This window comes from Ixodes scapularis, unplaced genomic scaffold, assembly GCF_016920785.2.
Source record: "Ixodes scapularis isolate PalLabHiFi unplaced genomic scaffold, ASM1692078v2 ptg000312l_1___fragment_3__unscaffolded, whole genome shotgun sequence".
In the NCBI taxonomy this organism is placed as follows: Eukaryota; Metazoa; Arthropoda; class Arachnida; order Ixodida; family Ixodidae; genus Ixodes; species Ixodes scapularis.
The window spans coordinates 660,154-680,368 of record NW_024609958.1 but is presented as its reverse complement, the minus strand read 5'-3'; positions in this window follow the sequence as shown (position 1 = coordinate 680,368).

Genomic DNA, 20,215 nt, shown 5'->3' with positions numbered 1-20,215 from the left:
GGTTCCCATTGAGTTACGCCGCCCAAACCAAATTTTCACCTGATTTCCCTATGCCACCTTTTTTTTTTTGTATAATAAGTGCTGTGTCATGTTACTGTCAAGTCCAAGCACCTGTGTGCCCAAATCTGCACTTTGCACAGCCCGCTATAACACAACATTTTGGGTCCAATATTGGATATCCCGTACAGCTTTATTTCTTTTTTCGTTATAAACATAACTTTCACGCCTGCTGTCCTAAAGAAACTTGGCACTCTTCGTGCACAAACTTAGTGAACATCTCACTCGCCTCCAAATATCATCGTTCCAGCAGTCCTAGGTTTACAGCGAGGAGCGAAATAAATTTCGCACTCAGAGCAATTATGGTGGCGGCCGGCTTGTTTTTTGGGAAAATTGCTCCAACTTCTTTTTCGGCCGCGACTAGAGAAATTACCCCTAATAACGACTCAAACTTAATATATAAGAAGTGGAGAACAGCAAAATGCCCTTCTGCCCCAGCACTTATGCAACGTCACCCTCAACTTATGGGCTCAAAAAGCAAAGGTTTCGTACGTGCGCGCTTCCGCCGCCACAGCTTGGCATGCGAAAAGGCGCCGCAGGCTGCTGAACGCGCCTCGCAGTCGAACGCCAGCTCCTCCGCTAGCGGCGCTGCGCGTGTTTTTCAAAGCGCCCCCTATAGTTCCCGCACGGAGTGTATACAGGAACTTTAGTGGAGGGTTATCTGGCCCGCCCCACTCGGATGAGTTTGAGACCCCTGCGCTATAGTGTTTTCTTGACTAGTATGCGTTGCTCCGGGGATAATTGGAGGTGCGTCAGTTATTTCCGGTAATGACGGCGAATGTTGGATAAATTCAAGTGGCTTCAGAGATGGCAAAGCATTATTTAGTGATACAAATTTAACAAAACCAAATTCGGGGAATGTACTTTGAAGTCGGGAGTTGTACATTCCCCGGAAGGTACCAGGAAGAAGTACAAGTACATACTAAGATAATGCACTTCAAGTAAAGTACAAGTATTTCAAACGTCCTTGAAGTAGTACTTTAATTACAATCTACTTAAAGTACTTCCCGACATTGGTGAGCACATGGCTTGGTCTCATGACAATCGATGCGTGAACAACTATTCATGTCGTGAGTCGAGTCAAATCGCTGCAGTGACGGGAACAGCCGACCTTTAAAGGGATACTACAACGAAATCTCGGCGCTCATTTTTTGGTCTATATCTGTTCAAAAGAGCATTATCACATGAAACATACCAATATCTTGCTAAAAAAGTCTCGAAAAGGAATTTTAAAACGAATTAAACGATTAGCAAAGAGCACCTGGTGGATGTCGCTAACGCCTCGTTTGTAATGCTCGTCTAGGAACCTTGACAGCTAGTGACAAAGGTTGTCTCGCCTCCGGCCACGACGAGAGAAGGGGGGAAGGAGGAACTCCCCTCTTCCCGAGAATCCCTTTTGTGTGTCGCAGAAGTCGCTATTGTCCCCCTAGAAGATTACAGAAGATTAACCCGTCACTCAAAATTCGTACAAAAGCAGCCGCTTCGGTGGCTGGAACGACTAGGCCATCCTCTCGACGTCAGCCTCGCCGTAGCTTTGCTCGTCTTGAGACGACCTACGTCACGATTGCGTTGGATGTCACGTGCTCTAAGCTGGGTCTTCTCTGAGCGCTTGCCAGAGTGGGCCGTTTATAACGAAAAATACAGCCACCAGGATCAAAATACAAACGTGTGATTGTCATTTACGGATATTGTGGATCATATTCAACCTATTTTTGAACACGACGGGAATATTTCAAATTTCGTTGAAGTATCCCTTTAACGCTGCCTGCAGCTTAGCATGTGCGATGCCAACCCCAGTGCACGGCTGTGATGAACGTTGAGCGGAATACAATCGGCACGGGATCATGTGGCCGCTCATTTTTATCTGTAACTTGAGGAAGTGAACGCCGCTTTTTGCACTAATTTTGTTGCGACTGCTTTTACGAGACATAATCGAATCCATGTTTCTTAGGTTGTGAACGTCATAAATTAACGTAGCGCGTTATTTAGTCAAAGTACCGAAATAGTGGCACGGAACCTGTATTCAAATAGTCAAACGGACAAAGGTGTCTTTTTTGGTGCCAGTATTGAAACGAAGTCTCCTGCCAAGTACCGCTATTTAATTTGAAAAAAAAAGTGCTTATTAGAGCCCCTTTTGGATTGAATCTTTTATCACGCATTTCATGATACAAAAATTCCAGTGCAATGAATAAAACGACTGCCAGCAAAACAAAGTTGTTTGAACGCTGATATTTGTGTTCTGATTGTTATAAAACCAGAATTGCATTTTTTTTCTCAGCCTAACTGCACTGCAGCAGTGAGAAAGACCCTGGGAGATTGGAAGGACGGATTGGAGAAGAAGAAAGAAAGCCTTAAGAATAAATGGTGCACTGCCTAACAAGGGAAGCGACTTTTGTTACGGCGACTGCGATAAAAAAAGCAGAGCCATGTGCCCTTCCACTTGAATCTACCATTTATCAAAATGTATATCTCCTCTTTAGTTCGTCGTGTTGTGATGTTCAGTAATTACAAGCTGGGCTGTATCGCGGTACGAGTCTTTCCTGTTGTATCCTTGACGTAGTTTTTCTAAGGCCTTTATTAATCTTTATCGTGATAAAATGTGTAATTCAGTAATAAAATGTATTAAAAATTATCGACGCTGTTTCAATATCTTCCTGGGCTGACACTTTGCGTTACATATGGTTTCAAATATTAGCGTTCGTAATTAAAGGGAAACAATGATTATAATTGTTACTTCATAGTGTGTCAGTGAACACTTCAGAAATCTGGATCATGGCCTCGGCGGAACAAAAACAAGAAAACTAATTAAAAGAGAGAAAATGAGAACAGCCTTTCCACTCTGGTGAAGAAGGAATACCAGAGGAGCTTGTGGGATTCGCCCTTTTGGGGAGGGGTACTCCTTAGAAACACACAAAGGTTCCATGGGTCGGGATAAAGACGTGTTTAATGACTGCAATGCCAGCACGCTTCGCTCTTAGACAATGAAAAGTCTGGGCGCTGGCTCAATTGCCAGTATCACCCGGTCGGTTTCCCGCGCTGCCGCATTAGACAGATTCACGGGAAGTCGGAGGCCCACAAAGAAAAAACCGTGCTCCGTAGAGCCAGGGCCTCCGCCGACGAGAGCCCCTGGCCCACCTTCGGGGCCAGCTTATGTAGCCTCGGAGAATGGACGCGCCCGGGGAGGCCACTAGCAGTCGCGTCCATTATAACTCTCAAGGGTGTGCCGAAGGCGCGTTCACTCAAATGGGCAAGGGAGAGCCGGCCCCTTCGGGGAATTCGGCCTCGTGGTTCCTTGTATCCGGGAGGCCGACGCCATTGGTGACGACGGCTCCCACGGCCTGCTCGAAGCTAGGCCTGGATAGGGATAGAGGGAACCCCATGGTTCCCACAAGCTGTACAAGGGAAAGTGATAGCCGGCCGCAAGTCGGCAAGCCAGAGTGGAAAGGCTGCCGCCACCTATGAGTGACGGCGGCAAACAGATACGTGGCTTTCCCAAGTCGCTTATAGATGGTGGTAGGTGTCCAGAGTTCTGTGTCAACATTTCTTTGCGGGAGACACGATCCTGGGGAAACTAGCCCTGAACAGCTCCGCTGTAAAAATATAAAAATGCGGCTCGAAGGATGTTTGCATTGGAACTCGGGCGCCAGCTTTAAAATAATTCGTCGACCCCAATTTTTATTTATCTATGTTTTACCACAGCAGTGTCTGTGATAAGGTGTTACGAAATACGCGCAGTATTGCATATTTGGCATCTATGGAAAGGAACAACCTTCGATTTCCCCGAAAACAAATGTGTTCAGGAAAATTCAATTTTTAGGAACTGAACCTTTCGTAATGAGACTTTGGCTGCATTTGCATGGACGCGACCGTAGCGTATTGAATCTAGATCTGACTATTTTGTTGGTAGCAGATGGGCAGAAAAGAAAGAAGTAGGAAGACAGGTTGCGTGCGATTGGTCCCTACTTCATTGGATGCGCTACGATGTAATTCATCTAAACGTGGCCTGTGGGTATAGACAATTGCAAGCATGGCGCCACAAGTGGTGCCCCATGCGTGCAAGCGCGTGCAACGCGCGGGTGAACGTAGCTTTGGCAAGCTCGTAATCGCACGGGCGTGCCTGCTCGAGCAGAGACATGGCGGCGGCCAGTCGCCCAGCTTGCAATCGTCTATACGCTTACATGGATGCGATCGTAGCGCGTGATGTGCTGATGTGAGCGGCATTATATGGCTTGGAATGTGCACGTGCCGTGAACGGGCCGCAGACGTAGTATTGTGAGAGCGCGTGTACGATATCGACGAGAGACGAGAAACGATGTTTGATTTGTTCGGAAATTAGGACTCCGCCGGAGGCAGCAGGGCTCGGGAGTGGACGCCGACGGGCGACGGACCCGAGCTCTCCTGACTTTACTTTGGCCTGGCCTTCGGCCCTGTTCTGTCCCAAGCCAGCACTAACCGCTCATTCACACTGGAAGCGGTTCCGCGTTCGCAAAGTGGTTGCGAACGCGGTTGTTATAGACGCTTTCAGCGCGCGCCAAATTGAGCCGCCATAACCGACCTTCTCTGGTCTTACTGAGATGCCGAGCCACTGAAGCGGGCGTTGACGAGTCTCCACAAGGGCCTATGCTGGGAAGAAGGACACAGTAACACTTAAAATTACAGTAACCTGTCCTGCTGTGGTAATGATGAAGTGGAGCGAACGCAATAAGAGGGAACAAAAACTGAAGGTCGGTTATGGCGGCGCCCATGCACAGCTGCCTGAAAGCGTCTATAAAGATCCAGCACAATTGCACGCGCACTTGATTTCATTGGGTGCGCGTGCAATTGCACTGAATCTTTATACAACCGCGTTCGCAACCGCTTTGCGAACGCGGATCCGCTTCCAGTGTGAATGAGCGGTAAAGGCTGGTGTGCGTGTTCCTGGGCCACCTCCCAAGACACGGCAGAAGAAAATTTTAGTGAATTGTACACCAAAGTTTTGCTTACGCAAAGAAATTTTAGATTGGAAATGCGCATGCACAGAATGCAATAGAAGGGCTAGCTTATTGCGTACGCACGCAACGCTGGGGATTTTGCTGTTCCGGCTAGTAGGCTTTCCGGGAAGCTCTCGAGAGATCTCGGGCTCAACGAGAGCGCCAGTTTCAAGATGGCAGTTACATCGACTGCATAGCCTGGGCGACGTGGCGTTCGAGAAGTTTATTTAGTGTTACTTGAAACTACGTGGTGTTCAGCTCGGCAATTCGTTCCGGGAAGTACAGCAGTCGACTCAGCTCGCCGTGCAGCTGAATGAGTGTGCATAGTGGAAATGTTCACAGCTTCGCAATGTGCGTGAACGCTGCTGTAGAACCAGATTGGACGAACTGAACAACTGCTTATTAAGGGTACACACTGAAAGTTACATTGCTACTAAGACAATTTCGAGCAGAAGTCGCGCTCGCCGGGTGCTTTTTTTAGGAGCACCCAGCACAAAGAAACCCGAGGCAAATCCGGCCACTTAGAAATAGACTAGGATGTTCAGGATGTTTTGAATGACGAGAAGTGTTGTTCATTCGTTGTTAAATGCCTCACATGTATCTTTTATTATGTACCAATGCCTGCAGTAATCCCTTCGGGGATGGGCAGTATTTTGAAATAAATAAATAAATAAATAAATCTCTGCGAGCAACACTGCGCGCGTTGCGCTCTGGGAACTAGTTGGCCAGGGAGGAGAGTGGCATGGTTTCGTTTTCGATCGCCACGTCGAGAAAAGAAGCGTGGATTATAAACAACCGTTATCTCATGTTTCCTGGTCCCGAACGCATCGTTTTAAATCCCTAAACTGACCTCAATGGCCAGACCTCGAAGCTTCAGCACAAGCCCGAGCCATACGTAAAGCTTGTCTTGACACCCTTGCCTATTTATTTTTGTACTCGAGCCTTTTTGTTAGCGTTTCGAGGTATGTGGACGAGCCAGTGCTGGGAATCTTGACGTGGCGAAGCTCGGGGATCTTGCTTGTGTACATGTCAACATGCTGTAACAACCAATAAGTTCGCGTACACCGAGCTCGTAACTTTACATTAGTGTTGCAAGGTTTTTACTTCTTTAATGCGTCCATTGACGAAATTATATTTTTTTTCAGTTGCTGTTTTTCTTAATACGCCCGAGTACGCGAGGTAAAACTAGGAGACGCCGTTGAAGAACTAAAACAACATTTCTTATCCCTTTATAGCTGTACTGACCATTGCAGCAGCTGCACGAAGTGAAGTCCCTACACGCTTAGATTCGACTAGTTCAATATCGCATGAAGTTATCCTGCAATAATATAGGTACATTCACACATACAAACCGTTTTAAAGAAAGCAACATCTAGTCGAGCACTTTGCGCTGTATACGCCGTGAACCCCTATGTGGTGAGCCAAATGAACTGAAGAATTCCAAGTGCATTTGGTGTTTGCTAATGGCCATAATACTTGTTATATGTTAGCCTTCTCCCTGAGTATGCTGAGATAATTTCAGAACCACCGCTCAGACACAGATCTTGGACTTCGGTAAAGGCTTCGTGAGGAGTAGGGGACGCTTGTCAGGGATTCCGTCGTAGCTAGCCGATCTTGGCGTTTGCGATACCTTAATCTCCAATCGGCATAAACATTTAGTAGGTGACATATGATGACACTAAGAGGACTTCCTAGTAACGTTTGTGCAGTTGTGAGTGCGAATTTATTGTGTTTTCTTAAAAGTTCATGCGCCAACGTTGAGCTCAACTTTGATACTCCTGTGAGGATGCGGCTTGTTTTTCGCTCAATGAAGTAACACGAAGCGGACGTTTGGCAAACAAAATACGAAAAGGCCTGAAATTGACTAAATTTTAATTGGGGTTCACTGGTACTAGACAAGATTATTGAAAGTGAGCTCAAAGATAGAATCGTAGGGTAAGGGGACTAAGTCACGTCTTACTACTTTTGCATACACAGGCTACAGAGGCACAACAACCGGCATCTCGGGAACCAAAAAAAGTGTCCAGGTCTTCCTTCTATATTGCTCGAGAAAGCTGAGAGTATTGTACATTCGTGGGAAGTTGGACAATAGAAAACGCAAGCCGCGCATTTGGTCACGGCGTGATAGCACAAATTGAAGCTTCTCAATCGAAAGCGAAACTGAGTGGCCAACTAGTTGCCAGAGTGCACTGCGTGGAATTTCGCCGCGATGGGGCGCTTCGAGTTTTGGAAGAAGTCTATTCCCCCGTCTGTCTCTCTCCAGGGCCCGTTTTCTCGAACGCGAACCGTGGTTTAAGGGGAATTCCCGGTCACGTGACTGGGAGAGCAGGGGCGCCGAGGGAGGAGCAGTATCTAGAAGCAAAATGGCCGCGGCGTCGCTTAATGAGGGCTAATAGTTCTGCTTGGTTCTGCTAAACATTCATTTCGATCTGGCTGTTATATTAATGACTCACCATCAACCTATTAGCACGTCAAGCAAAGCGATAGTTCTGAGCGACTACTAAACTAACCGACGGCAGCATTCCGCGAACGCATCACTCTTCAGCAGTCCGGGATCCAAGACATATGACGGTACATAAGCCTTACAAGTGTTCTTATGGTGAGTAAAAAAAAATGTTTTGCGAACGAGTGTTGGTACATATTTATACTAAGATGTTTAATTTGTTCCACTATGCACGCCAACTCGTGAGCAGCGATTACTTTGCAGAGAAAGGGGGTTATTCTCAATAAAGTCTTCGTTCCGGGTGAACAGCTGAGGCATTGTACTGTTTTTTGTTCACAGTGCGCCGACAGTATGCCGACAGCATTGAGGTTTCTACATATTCCCGGTGGCCAGCAATTCAACGGTGACGAGAACCTTAATTAGCTTCTCGTCACCGGTGAATCGGTTGGGCAAACGGAAGAGAGGGCAAACAGTTGAGATCAGCAGGAATCGCAGAAACGTGCGTCGCAAGGAACGAAAACGAGACTACAGCACCCTCGTTGCAAGACTGGAAGAAACACGGGAACGTTATGCGTTGTTTATGGCGAAACATATTGAAGGAAATGTTTCTTACATTTTCGAATATTCGTCGACAAACTCTAGCATAGTAGCTAAAATTTCTTCGTACCATCGGAAGCAAATAAATTGGTCTTCAAGTACAATATTACTATATTTTGACTCAAAATACCATACTAGATCGATGACAACCAGCGGAAAAAGAGGATAAAAAGAAATGACTAGCTTGTTTCACCGATAGATGGCGCATCTTATTGCCCAATCAAAAATAATTATTGTTGTTCTATATCCAGCCGTTTATTACAATACGTAGGTACTTTTCCCTTCCTAGGCACCGTGGTTTACCAAAATGGGTTTACCATCGCTTCGAGAAAACCGGCCCTGGTCATAAAACACTACTCCAACCACGGAGACTAAATACTCCCCGAAAATCCCCGTCCTTGGGTCGAGTTTCCAAACTTCGTCGCCCACTCGACCCGGCTCAAGTGATTTGTGGTATACGAGCTAGTCGACGAAGGAACACATGAAACTCTATCCGCAACAAACGCTGCGATCTGCTCAACGCTAAGCATCTTCGCGCAGTTCATCGCCGACGGACGAATGACTCTAAAAACACTCTCCAAGCTTCTCATCGCGCACTGGGCATCAGTAGGTGATGACTTTCTTCCTGCGATAGCATTGATAAAAGGTGTCGTTTCCACAAACCGATTGACGGAGCCTTCGTGATCGGATTTAGCTACGCACTCGTACTCGTAACCTCCCTGCTCCCATCTATTTAATTGAAACGTTATGAGTCTGGTAAGTCGCCTAAAATACCGATGATTCGTGCAAATTTGCCTCGCAGCATTAAAAGTTGAATTCTTTTTGTGCTCCTGAAAGTGCTTCGTACACAAGATTTCACATAATATATCCTGGGGAGGTGCCCATTCTATTATTTCATGCACTGCAATTAATACCATTAATTACAGCGCATAACCTCATGAAATGGGCATCTCCTCACTATATATATTGTGAAATCTAATTTACGAAAGACATTTTACAATATATATGATGACGATGCAACTGAGCTAGAAGCAATATTATTTTCAAAATGTCACGAAAGTTTTAGAACAAGCCCTTGCAGTCTGCTTTTTATGGAAACACCGAGCTTCAATCACAACGCTTGTTATCCTGACCAACATTGTTTACACTCAGCACCGTGATGCAGGTGAATAATCGTGCAGAAAATGGTGATTAAAGTTGTTCACTCAAATCTACCCGAACCTTCTTGCTCACATCGAATCTGGCCTAAAATAGTGCGTACCCAAGGGAATATTTTCGGCATAGCTTAACGTTTGAGCTTTTGTTCTTGACAAAATTCCCGTCCATTAAATTTGCAAATAAGCATCAGCCTTGCTAACTGGTCGTTTATTGTTTTTTGTTAAATAGGACGAAGTTGTATTTCATATTCTACTCGACATTGCAGCTATTTAATTAATCACTTTCTGCAGGTCTGCGTGCGGAATCGTCACAGTTCCGCCACAGACACATAAAATTGTTGTTCATCACGTAAAAGAGGGGATAGCAAACTTCTATATCATTGAGAGGTTAAATATCTGTCAGGAACACAGTTCTTTAAAGCAGATTCAAAATCAGAAATTTGTTTAAGGCTCTCCCAAATCACTTGGAGACGAGCCTAAGGAGGATAAAAACGCCGAAAAAAATATGCAGAGCATATTTGAGATAGTTTGGGGGTGCATTTACTTATGCACCCCCAAAAAGGTAATCGGTCCTTTATTTATGTTGTCAAATTTACAGTCGGTAATTAAATGCATTTTTATTTCCATCAATAAATATGAGTGTATGAAGTTAAGATAACCGCGTGAGACCGAAACGGGAGGACGATACTCGAAAACGCCAGCTGTTAAGTCATCGGAAACGTTTTTTTTTTTTAATTATTTTTGTTAATATTTAGTTTGAAGCACGTCGCGGTGTATGCCAAGAGGACTGTGTACCCACATAGTATACATGAAGGCAAATACACGAAATGTGTACAAAGAGTGATAATAAATTGTATTCTTCTAAATAATCCCGCACACAACGCCTTACTGCAAAAAGAAATACATAAAGGTGCATGCAATGACATTAATAATTACATATAAATAGCGCGATGGACAGACAGTGTATTTCTAATATAAATCACATTAAGACATCGGCTTGCACAAGCTCGAAACTTCGCAAAATGCTGTCACGGGAGGCTAATGTTATATATTCAGTTTTAAGGGCACTTGTTTTGGGCCCTCACTATACAACTCTGTGCTTTATCAGTCATGCGCGCTCTAACATTTTATTAGGCTGCCACATATCATTGTGAGTCTGCTATTATATCCTGTACAACTTTACAATTTCGATATTCACTTTGACTAGTGTTGAGAACATTGCATTTCAACGGAAAACGAAACTGTTTGACATGGTTTGCACGTGACGACATCGAACTCAATGGTGGTGGTCACTGTGATTTGTTCTTCCTGGGAAAATCAAATCTGGTGGTGCAAAATGCACGCTGCGGAAGGTTCGCGCTCGGTGCAAGCCATGTATTTTAGGACACAAATTATTCTTGTTTGGTGCAGCGTCGTGAGGAACGGTGCAAGCGTCTAGCACCACGAAAACGCGCTTTCATGCAGCAGTGGTTTTGCAAACAAAGCAATATCCGGGAACACGCTTTCTGGTCGCTGCTGAAGATGGGGAGCAGAGGAACTTTTACAACACAGTATGTTTTCACAACTCCCTTCCCCCTTGTCTGCCCGCCCCCTTTTTTTAATTTTTCGATGTTCCTCCAGAGATTACTTATTATTCCTGAAAGACTCACTCCTCCGTTTGGGGGTGTTAATTCGACAATTATATTTGTGCCATTTGCCAACAGTAATCCTCCATTTCTTTTAATTTGCAATAATAAACTGTGAAGTTTAAACTAAATACGGAGGTGGTCAAAGTGTGAGGAAGAACTTAAAGGGGTAGGGAAACGAAATTTCAGCGCTCATTTTTTAGCTTTAATGTGTTGCATGTTGCACCCTAACCTCAAAAACACCAGTCTTCCGTTGAAAAGCATAAGAAAACTAATTTTAAAGCTAAATAAACGATCTTCAATATGCACCTGCTGGATGCATGCGGAGCCTATTTGAGAGGTAGTCTAGCAACGCTGGGGAATCTGCTACGTAGTCGTGACGTAGCAGATTCCTTCGGAGCAGGGCCTCCTTTTGGAATTTCAACATTTTCCTTTTTAGCTTTCCTCCTAGCTCAACTCACAAATCGCGCATTGTGCCAAACGGTCCAAAGAAGACGGAAAGGAAGGACTCAGCCAATGGTTCAAAATACAAACGTGCGATTATCATTTACGGTTATTATCCGTCATGCTTGACTCATTTCCGAACGAAATATGAATATTTCAATTTTTGTTTACGTACCCCTTTAAAGGACCACTGAAAAGAAAACAACTTTTTTTTACGCAGTCTGGTTGGGACACGCGTTTCTAGAAATAAAGTTGACGCGAAAACCAAACAAAGAAAAACAAACTTTTGAGCAATATTGACGGCGCGAAATTTATTTTAAGTTCTGCGCGGTAAGTCCATGATGTCACGGAATGGTCATACACTCTGTCCACCTCAATGAGATGGCCAACCCGATTTCCCTCTCCTCCACGCGCCCAAAATGTCGAGAGAGTAAAGAAATGGAGAGGAGGTGACTACTGAATAAATCGCGTCTCGCGCTGTCAATATCGCTCTATGTATTTATTCTTTTTTTCGCCTAAAGTTAATTTATGGACCCGCGTGTCCCAAGCAAACTGCTTGAAAAAAAAAAAAAAAAAAAAAAAACATTTTTTTTTTCTTTTTAGGGTTCTTTAAAGGGATGCTGAACCGAAATTTTGGGTGGAAATTCTTGGTCGCAATGGCATAAATAGCATGTCCTTTAATTCTAAATGAAGTTGTTTTGAGCGAGAAGGCGTATAAAATTGAATGAACACGAAAAATACAATTTTACGCGACCCCTGGTGAGCGTCATGGAAAGCTCGCTTCGTGATGTGCGCATTCTCATTCGCCTCAAAAGACAGACGGAGCCAAGCCAAGCCAGGCGCTAAGCCGGGTGGCGTTTGTTATTGTTAGTACCACGCGGGCTCTGCCCGCGTGGTACTAGTACTAGCCTCTTTGAGAACAGCCGCCGAGCGAAGAATCAAGGCGAGCACCAACGAACGAGGAGAATACGCGGAGGCACCAGGGGCGTTGGGGGCGCCGAGAATGCGCACGTCAGTTCCGCTACGCCTGCTCTCAGAAGGACTCGCTCGCGCCGGCGGCTGCCGGCCGAGGATTCGCTCTTCATTCAAAGAAATACAATAATTCGGGCCCCATCCGTCTGATTGAATATCGTTTTTAGGTACAGTACCATCCCGTGAAGTCCGCTTGGGCAATAATTATGAGATTTCAAATATCGGTTCAGCATCCCTTTAAGAACGACACTCCTGTGAGACTTAGAGCGGCTGCCAATGTTCGGCTGTCCCTATAAGGCCAATAGGATCTTCCTTTTCAGGTATCCCTCCCGCACACACTTGTAGTTCTACTTATCGTTAGATTCATTCAGTCCTTTTAATGCTTCTATTCACGGGGACAACTTTCCCAGACAGTTCAGCAATAACGAAAACATGTTTGGGTGCCTCAATGATGTGTACATGTAAAATGGTTCGTGCAACAATTTTTGAACTTTCAGTGAATGCCGCTAAGAGCTGGTCCCTGAGATTGATATCTTGCAAAAACACCGATTAGTTTTCCTCTCCGCTTATTGGGAGACGCAGAAAAAATAAAGGAAAGAAACAGCTTTCTCCTCCTCAACTCGCAATTGGGACAAGCGGCCACGTGACTGACGCTAGTTATTGCCGTTGGTGTTCATCATAGTCATACGCTGGGGTCGCCAAAACATAAAGCATGGGTTGAGCTTTAGACATTGTTAGAGTTCGGCTATTTTCATCTCTGATTGAACACGAGTCATTGCCATGCTGACTGCCATGAACTCGAGCTTTCTACTTGGGCTCATGACAATCCAGTACGTCACGGTATCACGTGATTCGTGCTGAGAATTCATGATGCCATATGACATCACGATGTCAACAACGGTAATAAATCTGGTGATGTTCTCAATTTAAGTTGACTTGATGAAATGAGTCACGTGACTACGCCACGGAACCAGGCGACGTGAAATTACTTGAGAGCATCTGTTGACATCATGACGGCTCGTGACCACGTGATACATGATTGATCATAGTGCTAAATTAAGAACTTCACGAAAGCCCACAATTTCTCATACACTGCAATTCGCTATATGATAATTTGTTCACTACATAGAAATGCAGTTGCCAATTTTTATTTTTCAAATATTTCTTTGTAATATATGGTGATTTCATTTCAACTGAGGCACAAATTTGGGTCAAATTTTTAATTTTTGTCAAAAAGATACATGTTCTCAGGCAATTTCTGTAATAAAAGAAGACGTAAACGACAAGTTCGTGAAATTTTTGTTCTGAAGTTATAGTGCGTTGAAGCGGCCAAGGTGAAAACTGACGTTTTCCAGATTATCGGGGGTGCCATATTTCACTGCACCCCTTTTCCCTACGTTTTACACTACATCAATATAACGTTTTGGGAACACTCTTGAGATATGTTGTTTTTTTTTAAATTCTAATTAGATTTATATGTCATAAGATTCTTAATGTTTTTTTGTTTTCATTGTCAAACTGCCTCTCTGCGACGATATTTGACGAAGTTCAGCAAGCTGTGCTGTGTTACCTAATCAACATATATTTATGATCTTTACATCACCGTAAAGCTCCAATTAAGTTCTTTCTTTTGAGTATAATTTGAATATTTTGCGCTTAATCTATAATGCGCAACATGTGCCTGAAAAAACGAACATTTAGAAAAACTAGCAAGTTTGGAGTCAATTTTCTAAAATAACCCACCTTTTTTGTTTCATTTCTTATTCAAAATTGGGTAATATAGTAGTCTATCATAAACTACCAACAGACATTGTAATATTTTGTTTTGTATGGCCGCTATTAAAACTCGAATCTCGTGCTATGAGTGTTTTGAACGGGACTTCGCACAGGCGCTCTGCTGAACAGAAGTTTGGCCTATGTAAGGTTTTCAATTTATCGTTAGCAGTTACTTCAATGTCCAACCATAAACTTTAATGAAATTTGAAGTAGTGCACTTAAACAAAAGTTGCTCAGAAGTCCGTATCCGCAAATGCGGGCTCTATGCTTATTTCCTCCCAATTTGGGGGAATGCAGATCGTTAAAGAATTTCTCTAGGGTCTTTTGCTTACGGCTTTGAGTTTAAAATACCGAACTTGATATGTAATTGTCATATTTTCTTATGTGAAACAGATATGCAGTGCATATACATATGTACGATTTAGTATCTGACGCTTAGGGAGTACGGTTTATATTGTGCGCATACGGACTCCTTCGAAAAATAACGAGCATTTCGTAGCATGTAAGTCTTCAAATGTGTTAATCATGTGTTTAGGTTTCGTTTCTATTTTCAGTGATTCATGCCTGGTTACTTACTTTTCCCTCTTGACTTAAGTTTGTCCGGGAGTCTAGATGTTACGTATCTCCTCCGTCAATGCATAGGGCGAAGCTCACACGCCTTGCAAATCACCCCAGTGCCAAGTCAATAAATATTGTTAACATACATATTGTTGCTTCACTGACTTTTACGCTCAGATATTGAGGTAAGTACTAACATTAAATAGAAAACCTTACTTAGGTCAAAATGCTGCTCAGCTGAACGTTTATGCGAAGTTCCGTTAAAAACTGTCGCAGCACGAGATTCAAGTCCTAATAGCGACCAAACAAACAATATATTGCAATTTCTGTTGGTAGTTTTTTCGCGTTGATGTTGGAACAGAGCAAAAGTTCGACGACCAGGAGAATTTGTAAATTTACCCCAAAAGTGCTTCACGCACAAGCAACCGTGGTCCGACGGGAGAGAGTTTTCACTTTTCGCGGCACCTATCCACGTTTTCAAACGAACCGAGCTGGCAGAAAACATATGAAAAGTGATCTTCAAACCTTTCCCGACTTTTCTAGTGCAGCCTTAGTCGCGGCGTTTTAACAAGAAGGCAGGCTTTTTTGTCTCGTATTTTCCTAAACGCCACAGGAATGCACGTCCCGCATGGTAATTTCCGTGCACAGCCCAGGACCGTAAGTGCGCCCGACGCGCCACCACCGAGGCGTGACGTAACAGAGTTGATTCATGTATGAGAATGCAAGTGCACACCATGCCATTGGCACCCTTGCCAATTGTAATACTGTCTTACAGCAGAACTCAAAAAGCACACATTAGAATCACTGAACTCCTTGACGTTGTCATTGGAAAGCTTGTTTTCTTTTCACCTTCTTCTACCGCTCCTCCCTGCGGCTATGTGGGGTGGAGTGGTGAGATAGAAGTAAGGAGGATAGAAGGGTAGGAGAGGGCATGATGTCAGCCGCGTAGCCTTCGCAAGCCATGCTCCCTTGACGCCTCGCCTCTTTCTCATTTTCCTCCTTACTCTCCTCACGTATCAGCCCAACGTAACCACATCGCGTGACCGTAGCTAGCCTTCGATCTGATAGTACCCACCGGACGGAGCGCGCGCAAGTTTGCAAGGAATCCCTCTATAATCACCCATCCACATCACACGTGACATGTCACGCGCACCAATTGCCAGAGAGATTTACAGTCACATTGGCCACAATATCATTTAAACTTTTTTATGACTAGGCTTCACGAATATTGCAACGTGCCCCGCCCTGGTAATTATAACCTCCTTGAATAGAAGCCTCAACTGTCCCTCCTATGAAACCTAAAAGGGAATAGCTTTCACGGTTATCAAATCACAGCCGTACCTTCCTCTAATATCCATCTGGAAACCATAACAGCGGTTTGTGTCGTGGCCCAGAATTACAATGCCCCGTGTCCTGAACGAACCCCAACGGGATGAACGGTCAACCTGTTTTCGAAAGATTTTTAGATTTTGGAAGAATCAGGGGAGGCCTCTCCTGATGACCGCTGAACCTGTGTTCTAACCGAACTGATTTGTGGAAAACTGCCTTGTTTTTTCTTGGCCATGGAGACCTCCAAATTTGGAGTTCTTCAGATAAATCGGAAGTTAAGAAAATTTTACCGGCGACTGTTTTCCGGATTTCATCGGGTGTATCGAAAACATGAGACCTTAAAAATAACGTTACCTGAATCAAGAGATACACAGAGAAAAGACAAGCCGCGGTACACCTAAGCCTAATATTCAACCAACCAAGAAATTACATTGGGCGCTTGTAGCATTTGTTTTCGCGAGAAAAAACTTGTCAGAAGGGGAAAAAATACCGACTTACTCGCAGACAAGCTTTTCACTGCAATTAATACAACAGGCGCCCACAATCTAATGGGCGCCTGTTGAGCGGGATGGCGGGTGTGGTTGCAGATTACGCTGCCTTGTGAGCTACAGGCGAACGGAGGGCACCTACATTCTTTCTCATTAATACAGTGTTTTATTGTTACGAGGAATATCATAATGTGGGCGTATGAGAAATAAAAAGTAGTATTGCAGAATATTTTTTTAAAATATAAAAAAAAATTATAATTTTTTCTTGATAAGTGTACGGGAAAATTAACGTTAAAGTAATTTGTAACGTTACAAGTAAAGTAATCCTTTACTTTTCAGTGATAGTGATTTGTAACGGTGATTCATTATATTTGAGAATCGGTAAATTGTAATGTAATCCATTACATTTTTTCAAGTGACGGGCACAAGTCTGATCGGGACATGTAGACGACTTCGGCACGAAAACGAGGCATCTCTCGTCCAACCTGTGCTCACGTTGGCGCCTGCCAGCCTGCCTGACTTGAACTGGCTCGCCCCTAGTCAACGAACCAACTACACCAGACAGCAGCACGCAACGAATGCAGCCAAACTTTAGGGAATATTCTTGCTTTTTGCATTTGTAGCGATCCCTCATCCTGTATAAACTGGATTTCTCCAGCGTTGTTTGGAATCGTTAAAACCAGACAAACTCGAATGAACTTGAAAATGTACAGAAGAAGTTTGTTCGACTACTTTACGATCGTTATTTTAACAGGCGAATTTATTTCAGCCATGAGCGATTGTTGACGATTTTAAACCTGCATTGCCTCTCCGAAAGGAGGCAGGTACGAGACTTTTTATTTTTACACAAATGTCTTCACGGTTTTATAGATTGCCCCAAGCTAACCTCATCCGTATTCATTGCTCTACCTGGCAGGTCTCTTCGCTCTATCGTGTTTTCGGTTCCTCTGAGCCAAAAAGCTTAAGACCCATTGAGCGTATCCAGTATAATTTTAACATGTCAAGTGTCGCAAACACGCCCGAAGTAGACATCTTTTTGCGGGAAAGTTTTAGTATGCGGTCTCTGCTAGCGCTTTTTTAATGTGACGCTCTCTTGTATCAGTCTTTTTAGCAAAGAGTGTTGTTTTCAACTTTATGCACTTTTCTCATTTACATTTATGTTTCACGTTTTTGTTTCTTCAAATTATGCATGCGTTTTCGTGCATCCTTTTAATGCAAAGCTGCATGTAAGTGTCAACGGTGCACCCTTATGTAGGCCTACGGGCTGTTTAGGGGCACAGGAAAAGTGCAATAAATAAATAAATAAATAAAGCAACAAAGGTGCCAAAGTTGCATAAGGCGGTCGTGGGTTGCATGTTGCAGCGACAGCATGAAAACCGCAACCTATGACATTACAAGCGAAACCAACTAGAACAAGCAGTGACGTCATGTGCCAGGTGACAGATGTCACGCAACCTTGGCTTCGCCCATCGGGCCCCAGTCCACCTCCGAGAAGGACGACCGTATTTTCCTTGTGGTATTTTCCCAACGGTTTGGATTGATTCGCTGACCAATCCTAGCAGACGCCGTTGTCCCGGTACCTTGGCTCCGCCGTGTAGTATATTCGCGACTCCAGCAAAACGGACGCCACCAAGCGGGAAAACCGGGAACCAGCCGGTCCAGGTCGCTCCGCGCCCCTCCGCGTCTCATGATGGATTTCGCGGAGACGTATAGTCGGCGCGGTGGCGAACAATTAATGTAATTTGACGAAGGTCCGAATATTTCTTAACTTTGCCTGACTGATCATTAGTGTGGTGAGGCCTCAGTAGATTGTTTCCTTCCATCACGTGTTTGAAAGCCCGTTTACTCCACAGCACACGGCCGCGTGCTTTCGATTTCTTGGATGGGGAGGAATCACGGAAAAACGTTTTGATTTCTTGTCTGTCTCGAATCCCATTCAAAGTGACGACTACTTGGTAACTGATAAGTGGCTTCTTTATAAGGATGTAGAACAGTGAACTGAGGATGACAAACGAGGCATTGCACTGGAGGGAACATCAATGTTGCAGTCAAGTGAATGGGAAGGTTCGATAGCTGCTTTTCTTGAGTTTGGTTGTGTTCGGTTAGCTTCAAGATTGAGCCACTCACGCCGGTCGGGGCGTTGGCTATTCATCTTGGCTGCTTTTCGCCGAAAAAGCCTCTGGACCACACTGAAGGTGTTTGGCTGATTTCGCAATTACTTGATTCAGGAAAGCCTGCTCGCTGCAAATGATGAATGAGGGAAATTATCTGTTTTCAAAAGGTGGGGGACGAGTCTCGCGACGTAAGATGCTGTCACGGCATTTTGACCTATCGCGCCTCCAATATTTATATTACGAGGACGTCGAAGCCAGCAGCATTATACGTCTACATTGGTCAGGTTGACCGGACACAAAAAATTCTAATTTTTTTTTCGTTCAGGATTCGAAGCAAAGTTCAATGCAGAGAGCTTCTGCGTGAATGTTCGATGAAGACTCTCTTCAGTTTGTCTCCGTGCTGCCAGCTATAGAACCATTTGGATAAGTTTAAGTAGTATCTCTCTGTCTCTCAAATATACTTTTATTCAGCAGCTCACCTAATAGCTAGTCAACTAGGCTCATATTTCAACCTGAAGATATACTAATATCACCTTAGGGCGACATACTACGTAATGTAATACATAACCCGCTCGTCAAAATGACTTCTCGCTAAAATCTGGATTGAAATACGGGTATCAGCTGCTTAGTGGGGCGCCAGCGGGTTAACATGGTCCTTGACTCAAGAAGCGCTTGCTTAATTTTCGTAATTTTCCTGCAGCCTGTGTTGTTGACCGAGCAGACGACTGGAGCTGTTTCTTGAACGCGGATACGCACAAAAGCTCGATTTCGCGGACAGATAAGTCGCATGGTAGAGGCATGCGAGTTAGTTGAAAAGTTACTTTCTGTGGAACAATTCTGTAGTCATTGCCGCTTTCCTTAGATGATCAAAACTGATTAGTATATTACCGCCTCTCCGGAGCCCATAGTTTCGGTTTTGAACGAAATCTCCTAAACGAAAGTTTGACATGAAAAGAAGAAAAAACACCGGCAAAACAAAACTATGCTTTGCAAGTTTATCTGGGCCGGCTACACTTAACCGGCTCAGTTCAGACACCTATAAAATTGGGCATTAAACAAAAGAAAATCTGTTAAATTGAACGCGCCACCTGTTCAGGCGGCCCGGCCGAGCCGACGCGACCTGGACTCAGCCGCCATGTTTGTTTGGTGGTGGCGCCCCCTATAGGTCGCTGGAGTCGCGAATAGGGCCCAGATCACACTCGTTATTTCGCTCTTTGATTCATACTGCCCTCCTCTCCCTTCTCGGAGGTGACGACACCGGATCAGTCTGGCGCCCGCTCGCCCGGCCGTTCGGAGCTCGGGCATAAAAAGCGCCGGGAAGTTGCCGGTACTTCTCGGAGAACCACCATTCGAACGGTGCGCACCGCCCGGAAACTGACCACGCGAACGGTATTGCCGGTTTTCCGGCACAATAAGTTGCTGACGATTGACCACCGAATTTTCTATTACACTAACGAAGAGAGATACTTTTAATATAAGATGTGAAACACGTGCACTCTCAGAAATAAAGGAGCCAAACGGGTGGACATTGGTTCTTCTTGCCAAGAAAGAACCCCTTCGAAAATTTAACCTTTACAAAGGTGCTTTCTCCGGTGAAAACGCGAACTGTTCGAAAAAAAAAAAAGAAAAGCAGAGTTGTTGGGCCTCTCTCAAGCTGACTTGGGGTGAAAAAGGTTCTTGTTGAG